The sequence below is a fragment of the Podarcis gaigeae genome (genome assembly GCF_964106915.1).
Source record: "Podarcis gaigeae genome assembly, chromosome: 12".
Lineage (NCBI taxonomy): Eukaryota > Metazoa > Chordata > Lepidosauria > Squamata > Lacertidae > Podarcis > Podarcis gaigeae.
In genome coordinates, this window is record NC_139688.1 from 18941759 (window position 1) to 18960289 (window position 18531).

Consider the following 18531-nt stretch of genomic DNA (forward strand, 5'->3'; position numbering starts at 1 on the left):
TGCAGCAAGCACTCAAACATCTGATCCCCAACCAGCAGGCTGAAATAAGGATTTTATTTATTGCAGGTATTTTATAATAGCAACTATGATTTTACTTTGTTGAGTAGAAAAATTGCATAGTTGCAGGAGCAATGTAATGGCTATAACAGGAGTGGCTAATCTTTTTTTGGCCTGAGAGTCACAGTCACCTTTGGCTTGGCATGGTGTGAACATCCTCTCATCCACACACTGCCATATGCACAGAGAGAGAGAGAGAGAGAGAGAGAGAGAGAGAGAGAGAGAGAGAGAGAGAGAAATCTGCAAGCCAGTCCAGCAGTCTGATCAAATGACTGATCCAATAACTGGGGAGTGCACAATCTGCATCCCCATCAGGGTGCTGGGCTCCACTCATTCCATTGCTCTGTCTACATTAACTTTCTTTTCTCTGCCATTTCCAAAACCAGTGGGGTCTTGGTAAGTCAGGGGGGGGGGATGCAGATTAGACCACCAAACCGGCAGTCGACCACTCCTGGAATATAGCAGAAACAAGTTTCAGAACAGCTATTATTGCTCTGTAGAAAAGAAGGGCTGGCATATTGTGTCGTTAAGCCAATTACATGGTGGAAAAGCATTACACAATAGCCTAGGGGCAGCTGACAGGGTGCCCTCCAAATGCTGGAGGACTCCCATCAGATCCAGCCAGCATGGCCGTAGGCCAGGGGTGATACAAGTTGTAGTCCAACACCTTCTGGAGAGCACTGTGTTGGCTACCCCTGCAATAGCTTGACCTTTTCAGCAACCTCATGGTAACTAATGCAATAGGGGAAAGCTTGATCACTGCCATGAATGCTTGAGGCTGGCCACAGTTTGGTGAACTTTGATTCCTTCCAAGACTTTGAAGGAATGGTTTGTGGAGCATACAATACAACAACCATATGACAGTCAGTCTGAAATCTAAATGAAGCAGGGGGGCTGTTTCGCTGAATATGAATTTTAGAAACATGGCCCTATCCTCTGTAAGGCTTCTAAAATGCTTGAGGTACATTGCTTATGCAGACTATGCAGATCTCTATGGCTTCTTCCTACAGTGACTGGGTAATGATGCTCCCCGCACTCTCTTTTCACCCATGAATGGAAGCTATCTGGGACAATCGTTATTTCAAATCCCTTGGCTTTTAAGATTAATGGTGGCAAATGGATCAGTCTTCCCTAAAGGCTCTGTTTGCACCGGCTGCTTTTCAGAAATGCTGCATGCATGTATTGTTTTGGCAATGGCTCACAGAAATCCTATCCCAGAATGCCAAGGAGAGCCTGTTTGTGTATCCCAAAACTTGCAACCGCTTTAGGTGTGATGGTGGAATCGCAGAAGAAATTAAGCAGCTTAGGGAAAGAAGATATATTTGATAAGACAGTCACTGAAAATACATATTAAGTCATCAAGGTGGTTGTAGGGGAAGAGGCGGTATTACAGGAGGCCCTGATGCATATGGTGGCAAATGATGAGGAGCCTCCGCCTTCACAGAGGTAGGGTTATCAGGTCTGGAGTGGGGGGAGGGATAAGCAGTAGTGGCAGGTGCCCATTTGGGCTGGTAGGGTGGAAGTCAGCAAGCTGAAACAATAGGTGGAGCAAGAGCCAATGACAGGCACAGCCAATTAATTTTAATATTGTTGTTGTTTAGTTGTTTAGTCGTGTCCGACTCTTCGTGACCCTATGGACCAGAGCACGCCAGGCACTCCTGTCTTCCACTGCCTCCCGCAGTTTAGTCAAACTCATGTTAGTAGCTTTGAGAACACTGTCCAACCACCTCGTCCTCTGTCATCCCCTTCTCCTCGTGCCCTCAATCTTTCCCAACATCAGGGTCTTTTGCAGGGAGTCTTCTCTTCTCACAAGGTGGCCAAAGTATTGGAGCCTCAGCTTCACAGTCTGTCCTTCCAGTGAGCACTCAGGGCTGATTTCCTTAAGAATGGATAGGTTTGATCTTCTTGGGACTCTCAAGAGTCTCCTCCAGCACCATAATTCAAAAGCATCAACTCTTCGGCGATCAGCCTTCTTTATGGTCCAGCTCTTACTTCCATACATCACTACTGGGAAAACCATAGCTTTAATTAATTTTAATATTGACCCCATCCTCTTCCTGGCTGAGTTCTACAAATGCAGCTTAAAAAGGAGGAGGGAGCTGGTCTGGGTGTCAGTAGGAAGGCAGGCAGATAGGCAAAGGTGGTGGGGCAGTTTCCCATTAGCCTGAAATTCAGTAGTCATTAGGAGCAATTCAAGGTATCAGTGGCAAACCAGCTGTGGAAGGGAGAGCCAGGAAACAGCTGGTGCTGTACTGAAAATGTATTCTCTATTTTTTTTTTCTCTCAACTACTCTCCATCAATAGATGAGGAAAGAAACGTCATCTGAAAATTATTAAAGGTGAGAGAAAGTTTTGGTGAAACACTCCTGAGTGGGGAGGCTGCAGAGCACTGGAGAAACATTCAACAGAAAGAAAAGCAAACACTCTGTCCCCACCCCCAGTTCTAATGAAATTCTAAAACATCCTGAGACTGAGGCAGCAACACAGAGCTTCTTTTTAGCGGGGTGTGTGGAGGGAATTCAAGAAACCGGAGGACACAATTTGGCATAGCACTTTGCGCATGTGTATGTGTGTGCGTGCATGGACATACGTGTGTGTGTGTGTGTGTGTGTGTGTGTGTGTGTGTGTAATTGAAAGTCTTCAAGCATTTAAAAGGATCTTATGTGAGGATATGTACTCAACAAACTCCAAGTGATTTCTTAGCAAACTGCTTTCCTTCCCAGAGATCTATTAGAAGCACAATTGGCCTATATTTGAAATTTATTTGCTACATTTATATAAGCTGCCTTTCTGCAGTGCACTCAAGATACTTCACAGCTTAAAATAATGGCTTACAGTCTAATAGGCATGAGTCAAAAGGGATGGGGAGGGAAATAAATGGAAGTGAGGTTCTTCTGTGGTCACTGCCTTGAGAGACAGATCTGGAAATGAAGGAGTCAAAATGGTAGCTGGTCAATGGTCTCTCCTCTGCCTTGGATGAAGCCAGGTGGGTGGATTTCAATTTAGACCATTCTGGAAGAAGATGAGCCAAATGGCTGTTAGTCCCAACTAATCTATAGACGGATGGAACAACCACCAATGGACTTCAAGTTCTTGGAAAGAATGAGCCAAATGTCAGTTCCAGCCAGCCTGATGGAAGACTTGATGCTTGTCATAATGATATGAAAACTTTGGCATGCAAATAGAAAACCATGTTTTACAATTTGGGAGGTAGATAGATGAATAGAATTAGATAAGTATGGGTTTATGTTTACTGGATAATTTCATCTATCACAGGAGTGAGGAACCTCAGGCTCAGAAACCAAATGTGGTCCTCTGGGTCTCTCTGTGCTGGTCCAGGGGGAAGGTTACCGTGGGGTGAGGTCCAGGACCTGAGTCGAGGGTCGGCAGACAGTCCTCCACAGGTGAAGCGGGGTCCACAGCGAGGAGCCAGGCAAGGACAGGAACTCTGGGGGAACTGGACTGGGTGCTGGCCAAAACAGCTCTTCAATGACATTGCTCCTGCAACCTGGGACTGGGCTGACTGGCCTTTATCTTCTCTGAGGCCAGGGGTGGTCCCAGCCCCCAGGAGACCCACCTCTCCTGGCCTTAAGGCGAGCACTCCTCCTGGGAGAAAACAGTTCCCTTCGCCTCTCTGCCCTGAGCCTCTGCAGTTCAGGAGAGGCTGAAGGGTTACTGGATCCAGGGGGAGACTCACCTGTAGGCACTGAGTCCTCAACCACCTCGGGAGCCAGAGTGGATTCACCTGGTGCCTGCTCCTGAGGATCCGGCACAGGTGCAGGCGCTTCAGAATCAAGGCCCTGCCCCAGTTCAGCCGGCCCTGGAGGCGGGGACTCCTGTGCAGGCTGGGATTCCTCCGGTTCAGCCTCTGAATCAGATTCCCAGGCCATCACACTCTCTTTCTGACCCTCAGGTCTGTTCCCTGCCCATGCCCCCTTCCTGGGCATGTTCTCCTCCCTCATCCAGTACTTTTGCCTGGCTGGGATATGTCTGTGAACTGCTCATTCCTCTTGCCTGCTGGGTGGAGGATGAAGAGATATGGGTATGGAAACTTTTGCATGGCTGAAATGTAGCTTATTGTACAAAGGTAAGAGTCACATCCATTCTTCTGCCCACTTTTACCTCTGCCCAACCATTTTTGCATCTGGCCATACTTACCACAGCCATGCGGGCCCTGGAAATCTGCCCATGAGGGAATATGGACCTTAGGCTGGAAAAGGAGAACTATTGCTTTGCATCTCATTTCTCCTTCAAGGAGGCTCATTGGGTTATCCCAATGTAATCCACCAGAGGATAAATGTGTGAAATTGAATATGAAATTGTTCTAACCTCTTGGTGTGCACATCTGCCCACAGGTCTCTGAGTATAACACGCATTGCTTAGAGTACTTGTGGGATTTTTCTTGCCATCTTAAGAGGGCATTAAATCAAGGTCAGTCATGTATTGGCACCACTGGATTTCTCATTGCTATTTAATGATCAACTTGGCTTTGCGATGACACTACATAATATGAAAGTTGTTGCTATGATTTGAGAATAATTCACACATGCAAGTCGCCAAGGGAAGAAGGTGCATATGTGAACTAAGCTCTTAAACCAAGCACTGGCAGATGTTACTTTTTGTAGCTAAAGTTGTGCTGAACCAAGAATTGCAAATCAGTCCTTCCTATTGTACAGTGTTATAGCATAAAGATCTCCTGCTCAAGGCAATCCAGTGAGCCTGAATTACCTACCAGCAGCCCAATGAACATGATGTGACTTGCAGGCAATCAGTTTGCAGCACGCTTTGAGCATGAAGTTGCTCACCTCCAAAATGATATTGACGCCATTGTTATTGCAGAATCTGTCCACGTGTCTGACATACCATCTGAGTGTGGTGGATCAGTTCCAGTTACTGCAGTCTAATGGCCTGGGCAAGGTGCTCATCACAATGCATCAGACAGCTTGCTCATATACCCCACTATTTACGCCATCCTGTTTCATTTATACATTATTTTCTCTCTCCATGCATACTAAGTGGCCACCCGTAATTAAACAGAATGCTTCTTGTCTTTGGAAGATTCCCTTTGAGAGCTGGTGGTTCATTTTTACTACTCATAAAAGTCATATGGCTAATAAGTAACATTTGTGACCTTTCAACATGGTGATCATTCTGAACCCACCAACAACTACCACGTGTTTGGCCCATCTGTCTTCCTTCAAATCAGCTTTTTCTCTCTTCCGCAGAATACAGGAAAAAACATTTAAAAAACAAAAGACACTGCATATGGGGGCAGGGAGGAATCACTTGAATAGTTATTTAAAAGTGCTTTAATTTTCAATATTTGATGGAATAAAGTTCAGATGTTTCCATGCTGGTCTCAGTGTGGGTGGATATTTGAAGTTCTCAAAAAACAGGACATGCAATTTCCAAAAGATAGATATTTTAATCTCTTTCATCTGCTCCAAAGCATGCTATTCACTTAAAAGCAAAGATTCTCTGGTGCATATAAGTCAATTGACTTATTAAAATGGGGAGAGGGGAAGGCTCACGCAACAATTAACATTTTCCTTTATTCTCTTTGAGCTCTCTGTGCATCTGTCATTTATTCTAACAAATGGTCTTGGGTTGTCCCTTAGGAAATAAGGAGGCCCAGACAAATTGATGCATACAGAAAGATAGTATGTAATAAAAACATATTTGCATTGTTCAAAAATCAGCCATGTGTTTGCAGTTTTCATGCAAAACCTTGAAAAGCCTAACCTTCAAGTGATTACTTGACGACAATTGGATTGGGGACTCATGCTGTGCCTTGGGTGTGGTCTGAAGGCACAAGAAGCCACCATCTTGCTGAAGCTAAGCATATCTGAGTCTGGTTTGTGCTTTGATGAGTGCCCAACTGGAAACCACATGTACATTGCTCTGAGTTCCTTGAGAGAATAAATAAAATAGGCCCAACCCAAAATGATACAGTGCTGTATTTCATTGCATCCCTGCTTTGGGGAAACTGGGGGCTGTGTAAGAGAGCCAGTGTGGTGTAGTGGTTAAGAGCGGTAGTCTCGTAATCTGGGGAACCGGGTTCGCGTCTCCGCTCCTCCACATGCAGCTGCTGGGTGACCTTGGGCCAGTCACACTTCTTTGAAGTCTATCAGCCCCACTCACCTCACAGAGTGTTTGTTGTGGGGGAGGAAGGGAAAGGAGAATGTTAGCCGCTTTGAGACTCCTTAAAGGGAGTGAAAGGCAGGATATCAAATCCAAACTCTTCTTCTTCTGATCATAGAAATACCTGGGTTCAGGGTTGTAAAGGTAAAGTTGTAAAGGTAGCCATGTTGGCCCATAAGAAAACTCCAAAATTCTTATTGGAACAATACCTTTCTCAGGCCAACCAAAACATCACAGAGTGATGAACAAGTTTTAAAGTTTGGGAGTGGAAGGAGTGGTAACACCATTAGTCTGCATTTGCAAAGTTTCTTGGTTAACTCAATAAAGATATTGCCCTAAAACCTTGACTACAACAGGTGGGAAAAACCATGTGAGCCTTATAACCTTATAGATAGCTTTTAAAACATGTTGGAAAAGTTGGAAAAGTTTATGCTTTTCCTAGTTGGCAGTTTGATCAGTCTGTCTTTTTTTCTTATACTCACCTACACACTGAGTCCATGCCCCCCCCCAAAAAAATCAAGCCTTATAGCTCTAGTAATAAAATACTTCCAAGGAAAGTCATTCCACCTCTTAACTGCAGAAATATGTTCATCCTCCTTTACATGATAACTCACTTTGATCTTCAGCTTTGCTTTTTGGCACTTGGAAATTTGTTGGAATCATGATGATGAGAAATTAAGAAAGCAGTGATGGATGGGAAGGTAAGAAGCAATAGCATCCTGCTTGGTGAATGGAAAATATTTGCTAGTTGGAAGAAGGAGGAATTTGGGTTGGACTGATACTCCTAGGAGATCTGGGCAAATGAATGGAATTTCTTATCTAGTAGACAGATAACCTCAGCACAATTTGGCCTTTATTGCTGCCAGTGAATCTCACTGTAGGGCTTCTGTGGTCCACAGAATGAGGCACCATTAAATGACTCACTAAATAATCTCACACTGTCAAAACCAGCAGGTGATCAACACTAAGCTTCTTTTGGCTAGACATAGTTTTTATCACTGTTAGTTTAGTATGCACCGTTTCCTCCATGCAATTCTTCAGCAGGTGAGATTTAGCCAAATGTATCTTTCAGACAGCAGGTAAAGTAGTAACCGGCAGCTCCAATGTAATTGAAACAACAGTGGGCTGTGCCAACAGAATGAAGGTTGCACTAGATAAGACTAAGGCATCTGTGGGATGAGACCTACAGTAGATGTTGCAGCCTTTAACTTTCTCAGTCTTTATCTTTTCCATTATTGTTTGAGAGCTTTATTCAAGATTAGCGGCTTCATGCTTAGCAGGCAGGGGAGGTGAGAATTTAGTGAGATCCTTTTCACAGGGGGAAAATGTGTAGCAAATAGCACAGTCAAGGTAATATAATGCTCTGAGCATGCAGTACTCCCTGAGTTGTATATGTTTGGCTTTGTGCACTTTTCGTTAGCAAGCTTCACTTTTTGTAACTTCAGAATTCAGGCACACAAAACTTAGGACCTTAAACAACATGATGTTAAAATACGCTAGTTGTTAAAATCATAACTGGAACATTACTCATTTGCCTTGTTTTACAGATGGCAAGGTGGTAAGGAAGGAATAGTAGCTGGCTTGCCCACAGTCAATGTCAAGATTCCCCTTTCACACTTAAAAAATGTACCGGTAATCAGTCAATCCTGAGCATTTTATTACAGGTAACTCACAACTTGCAAATATTTAATTTGTGTTCATTCAGCTTTACACACTTGGCAGAAAAAATAAAAAGGGGGCAAGAAAAAAGACTTTGGCAATCCCAACCACCACTGAACCCAAGGTGTTTTGACTGTATGTTATTTTGGCTTTATGCGCTATCCCTGGAACATAACCCTCTCATAAATTGAGAGTCTCCTGTATGTTCACAATAACTGCCAGACTTTTTCAAGTATGGCAGCTGTCATTCACTTCTATTCTCATTGTGCCCAGGATCAAGAAATTGCCCCAATCTAGATATATCATATATAACATGGGGGTGGGGTGGGGACAACAACCGCTCACGCTTGCACTCTAGCTAGCATGATGAAGAAGAGACAGTGAAAAACAGAGAAAAATTCTTACCTACCAGCACTTAGATCCAAAGCAGCCACAGCATGTTATGTTTTCTGGATTATCAAGATCTAGATGCTTAACATTATGCTCTTATACTTTAGCCCATTACATGGCGAAAACAATGTTGGAGGGAACGAAATGCACTTCCTTCTGCTGTGATGACGAGAACATTATCTGTAAGTGGCAAAGCGTAGCCCTTAGATTGAATGAGCTAGATAAGTGTAAAGTGCACATCAATTTAATTATTTACCATCATTGGCTCACTAATTACCAAAGTTAAAGAGCTAAGAAGGCAAGAAGCATGAGCAACATCCCAAAGTAGCAACAATTTCAGAACGGAAAGCAAATGAGGATTTTAATTTACACAAGGGCAGCCAATAACACCGAAGTTCAGAAATAAGTGTCTGTTCCACTTCCTTGATTTGTAAATGGTCTGATTTGCAAACAAACAGAAAACTCTGTGGGGTGTTTTAAAAGCTGGGTGTGCAACACAGTGCAAAGTTCATCTCTGTTGTTGCCTTTAAATGCGGTGGCCTCTAGTTTTGCCCTTAAAATACAAGGCTGCTCCAAATTATGAAATATTTAGAAGTGGCTTGAAAAGTATGATGGGAATGTTCCAATCTGGTAGGTAGCTGTTCAGTTAAATGAACTTAAGTGGCACAGCCACTTAATTCAGTTGAACTATTTGCATTAGGAAGTGAATTCCATTCTAATCTCCGGTGTGTTTTGGTAATTATTAGATACAAATTTAGATAGCCTACTTTGAACAATTGAACAATTTAGTTGCATCAGCAAACCTGAAGGGAAATTTGGTTGGCCACTTTCAGGCCCACCCTTGATCGCTATAATTTGATTGGGACTTGTGCAAAAGGGCTTGCCCATACGCTCTGTGTAGTCTGAGAATGTTTGATTTGAACCCTGCAAAATTGAGAGTACAGATCACATGTTTAAGCAATCTGTGCATGGGAAGGTTCACAAATAGGTTCTTGTACATACTCTTTCCCATTCATTGAAGTCAAGGTCAGGCTCACTGTCTTCCTGTCTTCCTTCTGGAAGTTCATCTATATGATGATTATCTGTGTAGGTCTCTATAGTTCTTTAAATTAGTGTTTGCTGCCTCAACTTCTTTTCCCATTCTAAATCCAGCAGAACGATGCTGGAATAAACACGGTCATATCAGTCTTGGAGCATATCTATAGGCTACCCCATGACAAACAATTCCTTTTTATTCTTTCTGCTATAGGTATAAAATATAAATTAAGGGAATGATGTCAGCACTTAGTTTTGAGCTGCTGGGTTGTTATGACTCACTTTTTTATATAATAGTCGTGGCTTGCTTTGGATGATTAAATATTGTGCATTGCATTGTGCTTGTATGCTATTATCACTCGGCCACCTGTAACTGTAAAAAAAGAGAGAGAAAGCGGGGGAGCCCTGTAAGCAGACATGACGTTAAGTGGTAATGGAATCATTTTATAGCTCCTAGAAATTGCCTCACTGACAAGAATGCTTGAGAAGAACCAACGGCAATAAACACTATGTGGAATCAAATTAACAATATCCAGGAAGCCAATGATTAACACCATGCCAGTTGCTTAAAGCTGCATGTAGACAAGAGGATGATGGCAGGATAATAGACAACATCGTTGGTCTTTTATAAATGTGTTAGTAATAATGAAATCAATACCTTAATCCTGAAGGGCAGTAATGCAATAAACCTTATTAAGTGTGTACAGTAACAGTGGATTTTCTGATAACAGAGGAACAGGACAATATATGAAAAAGGGGACCTATTGGAACTGAAAAGGAAATAAGGAAATCTGGAATTGAGCTTCACAATGCTAAACTGGGAAAGCAACGATTGAATTCACATGCCCAGAAGCATACATATATTCTGCTTTAACTTTTTGAAAAGTTATAGGCAGCTATTTCTGGGAACATTATACAAATGATTCTCCAGAGTTTGGGGGCATCAGTTTGCACCCTAGTCATCTTGATTTGGGCTGCAAATGATAATTATGAAAATAATTTAAGGAGGAGAAGAGAGTGCTATTCCCCCCCACCCCCATTCAGATGAGGAAGAGCAAAGACATAAATTGTAGAATTTATAGTTCAGCCAACCTGTTTCTCTCTCTTCCTCTCTATATTCTGACCCTTTTGGCAACATTGGCTGTTGAATACAACTGGAATGAGGAGAATTGGAAAATATCTCAGTAAACATTCTCCAGTTTTTCTGGACTACTGGAAATCAAGGAGGAACTGGAGACAGATTTTGTTGATTTGGAAGATTCAGAGAAACATGATTCACTATAACGATCCTTACAGATTGCACAGCCTTCCCATCACTGAACTACGGAAACAGAAGAACTTAAAGAAGTTTCAGTGTAATAGGAAGGCTCTTTGGATCAGACTATAGAGAGATCACAGACTAGTGCAAACTGTAGTATGCCAGCAGGCTTAAACTAATGCTTGTAGAAAGATAAGAGACTGGCTCTAAAGCACTGGCAAAACAAAGCAAATATTTTGCCTGCCCCTTCTTTTGAGATTTCTGTGTGGTTCTTAGAATACAAAATATTTAGCTTCATTTCCTCTCTTTTTTATTTGATAAGATGCCAACTCTTAACCATTGCTATTTTTCTAGAAAAAGAGGTGCCGGAATTGCCATGAGCACTTCCCTTTTTCTCTTACCTTGTTGGTGTGCTATGTATAGATGTTGTGTTCTGAGGACGGAGGTCTTTCCTCCTTGGTATCCAGTATACCAGGCACGTCCAACTTCCAAGAGACTGTGATCTACTCACAGTATAAAAAGACAGGCTGTGATCTTCCCATTGCCATTGCCAGAAGTTGTTTAGCTTTTTTAGGGGAGTGTTGGCCAAAGTTATTGAGCTTTTTGGGAGAGAGGGTTTTTCTTTGGGGGGAAGGGTACTGCGATCGACCTCAGACACCCCCACGATCGACTGGTCGATCACGACCGACCTGTTGGACCTGCCTGCAGTATACCAAGACTGCTCAGCTTCCCTGCCTAACAGCTGATAGTTGGGGCAGTGCAGCAGCAGCTACTTTCCCATGCATCCTCCAGCCAGCCCCAGAGCTTCAACTCCAGATATTTTGGGGAGAGAGTGGGAAGGAGAGCCGAAGAGCAGGAAAAAATCAGGTATTTGGAGGCTTTTTAGAAGGTGCTCCCCACTTTGCACAATTTCAGTTATGGGGGGGCAGACTGTAAGCCTAGTGTAAGTGAGGGGACAAAACCCCCAAAGAGAGAACAAATTATTTCCCTTGTAAATTGAAGGAAGACAAAATGTTTATTGTACCCTGATCATCACTACAGGCTCAATCAGCCTCCCCCAACCTCATACCTTCCAGATGTTTTGGAATGCAACTCCCATCAGTCCCAACCAGCATGGCTGGTGGTCAGGGGGATGATGTGAGTTGTACACCCCCAAAAAAGTTTCTGGAGAGCACTATCTTGGGAAAGCCTGGCTTGGATAAAAGTGCAGTGTCCACAAACAAAATAAGGAACTGACTAAAGCTGTCCATCTCTGATTTAATTGAATCATTTCTGTGCCTTTTCTCTTAGAGCCCTTAATTCAGAGATATATACATTCATCATGTTCTCATATAAATCTCTGTAGGGCTCTGCTTAAGTGCTCTGTGAACAGGTAGCATCTGTTTCCCATGTATCTGCACGAAATGAACATTCTCTCTCACACACACACCTACCAGGGGGTTTATTTCACCATTTCTCTATGAAGACAATGCTTCTCTGCTAGCTTCCAAAACTCTTAAGCCACGTAAGAAAGGAGCCATTTATAAATAACCCAATTGTTAGAAAACATCCTCAAGCATGTCTTCTTGCAGTGTGTACTAACAGCTTTTCCTTGTTGTTGTTTATTATTTATCCTTGCTATGAAAATCAGATTTTATCATGGCCGTGTTCAATAGTCTGCCGTGAAATATGTATGGCTGGTCTTGTTTCAGCAGCTACCATTCACAAATTGCTCGCAAAAGGCAACCCAGAGGCATTAGAGGCAGAAGCGCAACTGACACACGACTCTTGAATGCCATTACCTTCTGCCAAGTATCCAGTTGTGCATAATGTTAGTTTCTAAATGGTCCAGCAAATACCCCTCCCTTCCTTCCTTCCTTCCTTCCTTCCTTCCTTCCTTCCTTCCTTCCTTCCTTCCTTCTCATGCACCCATAGTATATCGAGGGTCTAGCTGCTTGACAGTGTGACAGCCTTGAGGTTCTCATGGGTCCAAGATCCGTCCTGCCATCTTTCCAAAGCCCATCTGGATTTTGGAAGGAGGAAGTAGGGCTCCAGCATCCTGTCAGAGCTCTGGCACTTCCTTCACAAAGCCTGGGAAGATTCTGCCTGGCTTAGGGAGGCACGATGCTCACATGCACGATGTCAGGATGTCACAACGTCACATGCATGACATCAATCCCCCACGCCCATCGCATGCTAGCACCACTAGCCCTATGAAAGATTTAATGACACACCACTGCTTGAGTGGCGCAACTCATAGCCATCAACTGTTCTAGAAAAACCAGGACATCCTGTGAGAGTATGGCAGCCATTTTGACCTCCTTGTTCTCGCACAATTTCAGACCAAGAATACACTGTGGAAAAAGTTTTTTGGGTCTGCGACCTTGAGTGGTGCCCCAAAATGTATATTTTGGGGTACTATGCCTCCCAAAAGTGCCTTTTCCAGGTCCACGATCTAGCACTGGTCACATAACTCACACAAGATTTCAGACCAGGAAATGATGACCCGGATTTTGGCCACTTTGTGTTGGAGTGGATGTCAACTTGAGGTACTACTGTGGGAAACTAGGGCCACATTCATGCCATACATTTAAAGTGCAATGAAACCGCTTTAAACAGTCATGGTTTCCACCAAAGAATTTTGGGAGCTGTAGTTTGTTAAGAGTGATGAATGTAGTTTGGAGACCCCATAGTTCCCTGTCGGAGCTACAATTTTCAAATAGGTTTAACAATCAATCCCTCTTCCTAAAGAAATTCCTGCACATGCTGCGTTCCCTATATGGCACTGCTGCAATTTTCTACAAAGGTGGTATTGATTTTAGGAAGCCCTTTCACAACAGAACCATAAAACTTGGTAGAGTTCCTCCAGAAAATGCTGCTATGCAGTGTCAGTCACTGTTAGTTTTTATTTAATTTGTGATTAAGCTTGCTATTGATTTCCCTGCAGGATAGAACATATCAATATCTTTGGTTTCAGAGGAGCATACAAGAAACCATTTTTTTTTTTAAAAAAGGACTGAGCAACATGCTTTATTTTAAATTTATGAAACCACCATTCTGAGTCCCCTGAGCATGTCACCAGAAATGCCACTCAATTGTGCAGCTCAGCCTTTGCACAGAGAATCCATGTCCCCTTGGTGCTGGCAGGTTCACAAACATACATTTTTAACTAGAAAAAGAGAGCTTATTTAGGACTTAGAAGGAACTAACATTATTATACAGAAAGCTTTTAAGCTATCAGATGAATTCCTTTAAATGTTATCATAAATCACGTGAGCTTATCTTTCTTATGCTACTGGAAGTTCAATCTATGCTGCCGGAAAAGGAGAGACCCTTCTATATATATGTACAGAAATGTTCTGCTCATCTTTCCCGAAAGAATCACATCCCTTTTGGGCTCAAAGCAGATAATAAAAACCCAAAGCCTGGCCCTTGACTGACACAGCTGTGACTTCTACAGCACCTATAAATCCATAATAGTGATCTCTGCTACAGCAACCTTTGCAGCACTTACTCAGCAAGTTCCACATCTGTGTGGTTGGGTTTCTGGACAGAAGGAAATATAGGGGCCTGATGCAAGGAAATCGTTGAAAACTATGGCTTCATTCATATGAGGGGTAGACTGGTCAGTCCATTTCTGGGTTGTATCAACACTGTATATATTCATTAATTTCATCCTATTTCTGCATTAATCTGCAATTTTAAAAATGCAACAGAAATCATATTTAACAACATTGTTTCATTTCAATGTACACATTCCTAAACATATGTCACCCTAAAATACACATTTTAAACATGTTTTGATATGTTTTTGAGACAAGAATTAAATTTCAAAATTTGAGGACGTCCAGGTGGCATGGATCAGATCAGTTCCCTTCAGAATTCACGGAACTCAAAGCTCACACGCATCATATATGTTCATTTATATATGTTCAGATAAATCCACAGCTCTTTAAAACAGCATGGAAGGAGGATAAATGGCTAGAAAGAGAATTAATCCAATTCAAATACATTGGTCTGGCCTAGAGGTCCCACCTGTCTAGATCTGTAGCACCAGTGCCTTGTTCTTCCTGCTGTTTAACCCTGCTTTTGGAGAGCATGAACCAGTATACTTAGTAGACATTATATTACGTCCCTCCTAATGATTCACCATAGTGTGCTACTATCTCTCTCTCCGCCCCCTCTCTCTCTATATCTTAATGATTAATAAATCATATGTTAATGCTGTTGGCATTATATAAAAGCTATGGATAGGTCTAAGAACACGCAGGAAATATGATAAAGGCAGTCATAACCTACTGTTATTAGTAGCATATTGAACTGCCAGACTCTATAGCAATACAAAGCCATTGAATTATCAATGTATTACCACTCCAACAGACCCACTTGTTTTTCATTAAGAAAGGATTCATGAACAGATCTTCCATGTAATGTGTGACCTATTTATCTAGCAACGGATTGTTTAGGCTTCAGATGAAAATCAACCCAGGATTTGGGTTATGGTGAATCTTGTCTCTGTGCAGAGAAGTGGACAAGATGACCTTTCAAGGAGTGCTCCATCCAGCTGTGCAGTGCTATGAAACTAGAGACATTGTAAGGCAAAGCTGTAGAAAAACACCAGAAACAGGAAGAAAGGTGATGTTTTTATTTTGAAATAAATGAGCAAGCCTTTCTTTGTGAATCCATTGTCTATTCCATTTTCTTCCTTTAGAACAGGTGTGGGGAAGTTGTGGCCCTCGATATCCCATCAGTTCCAGGCAGCATCTGGAGAATTGCAGATTCTCCTCAAATGTTTTAAACCAGGGGTTCCCAAACTAGTCAGAAAAATCATTAAGTGGTCCACCAAGACTAGTGTTATTTTTCTAGAAAAAGAGGTGCCAGAACTCACCATAAACACCTCCCTTGTTCTCTTAGAATGGCAATGGTGCAAACCTGAGAGGGGCCGGAACTGAGTTTCAGTGAGTTCCAGCTAGAAAAAGCCCCGGTCAAGACCCTTGGCAATTTCCAAATGGTCTGTGGGGGCAGGGAAGCTGGAAACCACTGTTTTAGACACTGACACAGCACAGCATTTATTTTATTTCTTCTCTTCCTTCTTACCCTGATGACAAAATATGAGTAGCAACACACTCAAAGCAAATCATAAAAACAATTGAATTAAATAATCAAGTCATCAGTACAACAGCAGGAAGTGACATAATTTATATATAAAAAAAACCCAGCAGCTTAAGACTCGAGACTCAGTGGCCTCGCAGGGCAGACTTTTAGAGGCCTGTGGAAATTCTTTTGAGCCACCATATCCACAATCTCAGCACATTTGAGCTATGCAAATATAAATGTTCTTTATCAGATTGCAGCAGCACCTTTGACATTTGAAGCAGTGCTTGGTGCCATTATCCTGATTTGCGGCCTCGCAAGAGGAGGTCTCTGTTGTTCTTTTAACATCAAGGCTAGAGTTACACAACCACAGAGGAGCTGTTAAAAATGGATGTCTCCTAGTGATGAATGATGTACCGCCAGTACAATACAACCTTCGTCGGAGAGCATGGAGGTGGGGGGGAGAGAGAGAGATAATCTGTTCCTGAGACTGTTCCCTGTTTGTAATGCCAGCACATCAGTCATGTAGCATGTGTGTGCTTTATCATGTTACCTGTGGATGCTTCCAGGCAACCTGTTTATTGACCATCCTGATATGTTTGTACAGAATTTGTGTGGAGGTTATACAACGCCACTGTGTATTGAGAAATTGTGGTGATTTGTTTGCATGGAGGACACTATATCGCATTGCCTGATGCCACTGTTATCTGGGGATGTTGGAAGAATTTCGATGAAAACAGAAATGGGACTGGACATTGCCAATGTCCACTTATTTGTCCCATGCCCGAAATGGAAATCAACCCAGAAAACACAATTGGTATTTGCTGCTACAGTTGCTGCTGCTTTCTGTCCACTAATGGCATGCAACTGATTACACACACACCCATCACCATTTGCATTATGTTTCCTTTGAAATGAATGGGGTGGAAGAACATAACGATAACATAATTTATGGATTTATGTAAAATACATAAGTTACCACAACCTAGCTCTGTAGTAGTTGAGCAGCCAGTACAAGTGTTTTGACCATGTTGTCATCTAGGTGCCCCATCAACAGTTTGGCCACCACATTCTGCACCAGGTCCAAGGGCAGCCCCACGTACAGCTAATTGCAGTAAATCCAGCTTTGAGGTTGGACTACAGTGCATGGACTATAGTGATCAGGCTATCCTCGTCCCCTTTGCAAAGGCATCCCTGCTTGTCAACTCACGCTGGTGTGTATGAAAACCAGAAATGAATCTGATACTTATGTAAACAGTGCATCGAAACATACTGAGGTGTGTGAGGAAACAACTTCATTGAGCTCTAAGGCAGTAATGTGAACACACCCTAAATTGCCTAGGTGGGAGACAAAAAACTGTTAGTGTAGTATGTAGTCTATTAAAGAAATGGAGTCACTGTTGTTTCTGGCTCCACCAACTTGTCCCTCATTACACTCACCACTGGCATGTGGACCCCAAAAACTTGATAACGAGAGACTATGGCCCTCAGGCTGAGAAATGCCCTTGTTATAAGCCAAGCAGTTTCTTTTCTTCTTTCTGCAGATGAATTTGATATAAATCTTAGAAAATAGCTCCAGCGTGCTGAAATGATTCATATTCTTCACAGTTCATTCCTGGTGAACGGTATTGTCCACAAGAAGATATCATGAGGATTCTTTAAAAGCAAAACAAAACAAGAAAAACAGATGCCGCACATTATTTTTATACTTCCTGTTAAGCAAGCGAATATGAGTGCAATGGTTTTGGTGATGTTTTTGTAGGACAGTAGGAAAGAGTGTTGGGTGGGACCACGCCATAGCAGGGCCACTTTAACCCAGCTGTTAAAATCAGCAACTGCATAGGAATGTCTCCGTGCTGTGGAAAAGCACTGAGAAGTGTGGGCCAGTGATAATTGCTGCCAGGTGGACCACAGATGTGTCGTTCCGGTTGATTTAGATGGTGGCCCCCACCTTGGAAGATGCTAATTTTGCAGCACGTATCTAATGCATGCAACACAAACTGCACATATTAATTCTATTAATGGTGACACTTTGATGTCCCTAATGAAAGCACTCAGTAGCTGCAGGAGTGATGCAACCTCAACATTAGCCCTAATTCTGGATTTGTTTAGGAAACCACCCTCAGACGAAAACCTTTCATATGGAATTCACTCTGCAGAGAGCTGTGGCCAGTTCCCTGCAGCTGGGGACTGGCAGGAGTGGGGAGAGATAAGGAAACATTGCATGTGCGTCCCCCCCCCTTTACTCCTGCTTTCATATGGCTGAAAGTTGTTGGGTGGGAGAGAGTCAAGAAAAATGGTCCATCTTGGTGATCCTTGGCCTGCTGCCAAGATAAAGAGACCTGCAGATTTCTAGGGACGAGAGGCCATGAGAAAAGATTTTTTTTCCATCTTTCAAGCACACATCAAAATCTACCAGAGGATATTTTTCCTGCACTTGCCAGAGGTTTGATGGGCCAGCAAAGGAACACAAGTGTAGAAGTCAAATCAAGTAATTAAAAGTACAGCCTGAAGAAAACAAGGGCATTATAAAAAGAAACTGCAAAACAAGGCAAGGCAAGGGAATGTGGATTGTAGCTTCTAAAGGTATTTTCTGTTTGTTTGGGGTTTTTTTTTTTAAAAAAAACTGCTTATAGAAAAGGCATTATTTAGAAGTTGAGCTAACGTGAACACTTCCATTCCTACTCTCAGGCATAAGACATCCTGAATTTTATTGAGCAGGTGTTAGGATCATGAGGAGCCCTGTAAGTCCCTACAAACAGTTTCTCCCCAGGAAAAACAGATCCTGGGCTGATCCACTTTAGGCTGGAGGCGAAGGGTAGCGTGCTGGTGTGCTCCCCTACATAAAAACACACGGCACATCCTACAGCAAAATCTTTCATTGTGTGCAGGTCCTTATGTAGTCAAAACAGCCTTAC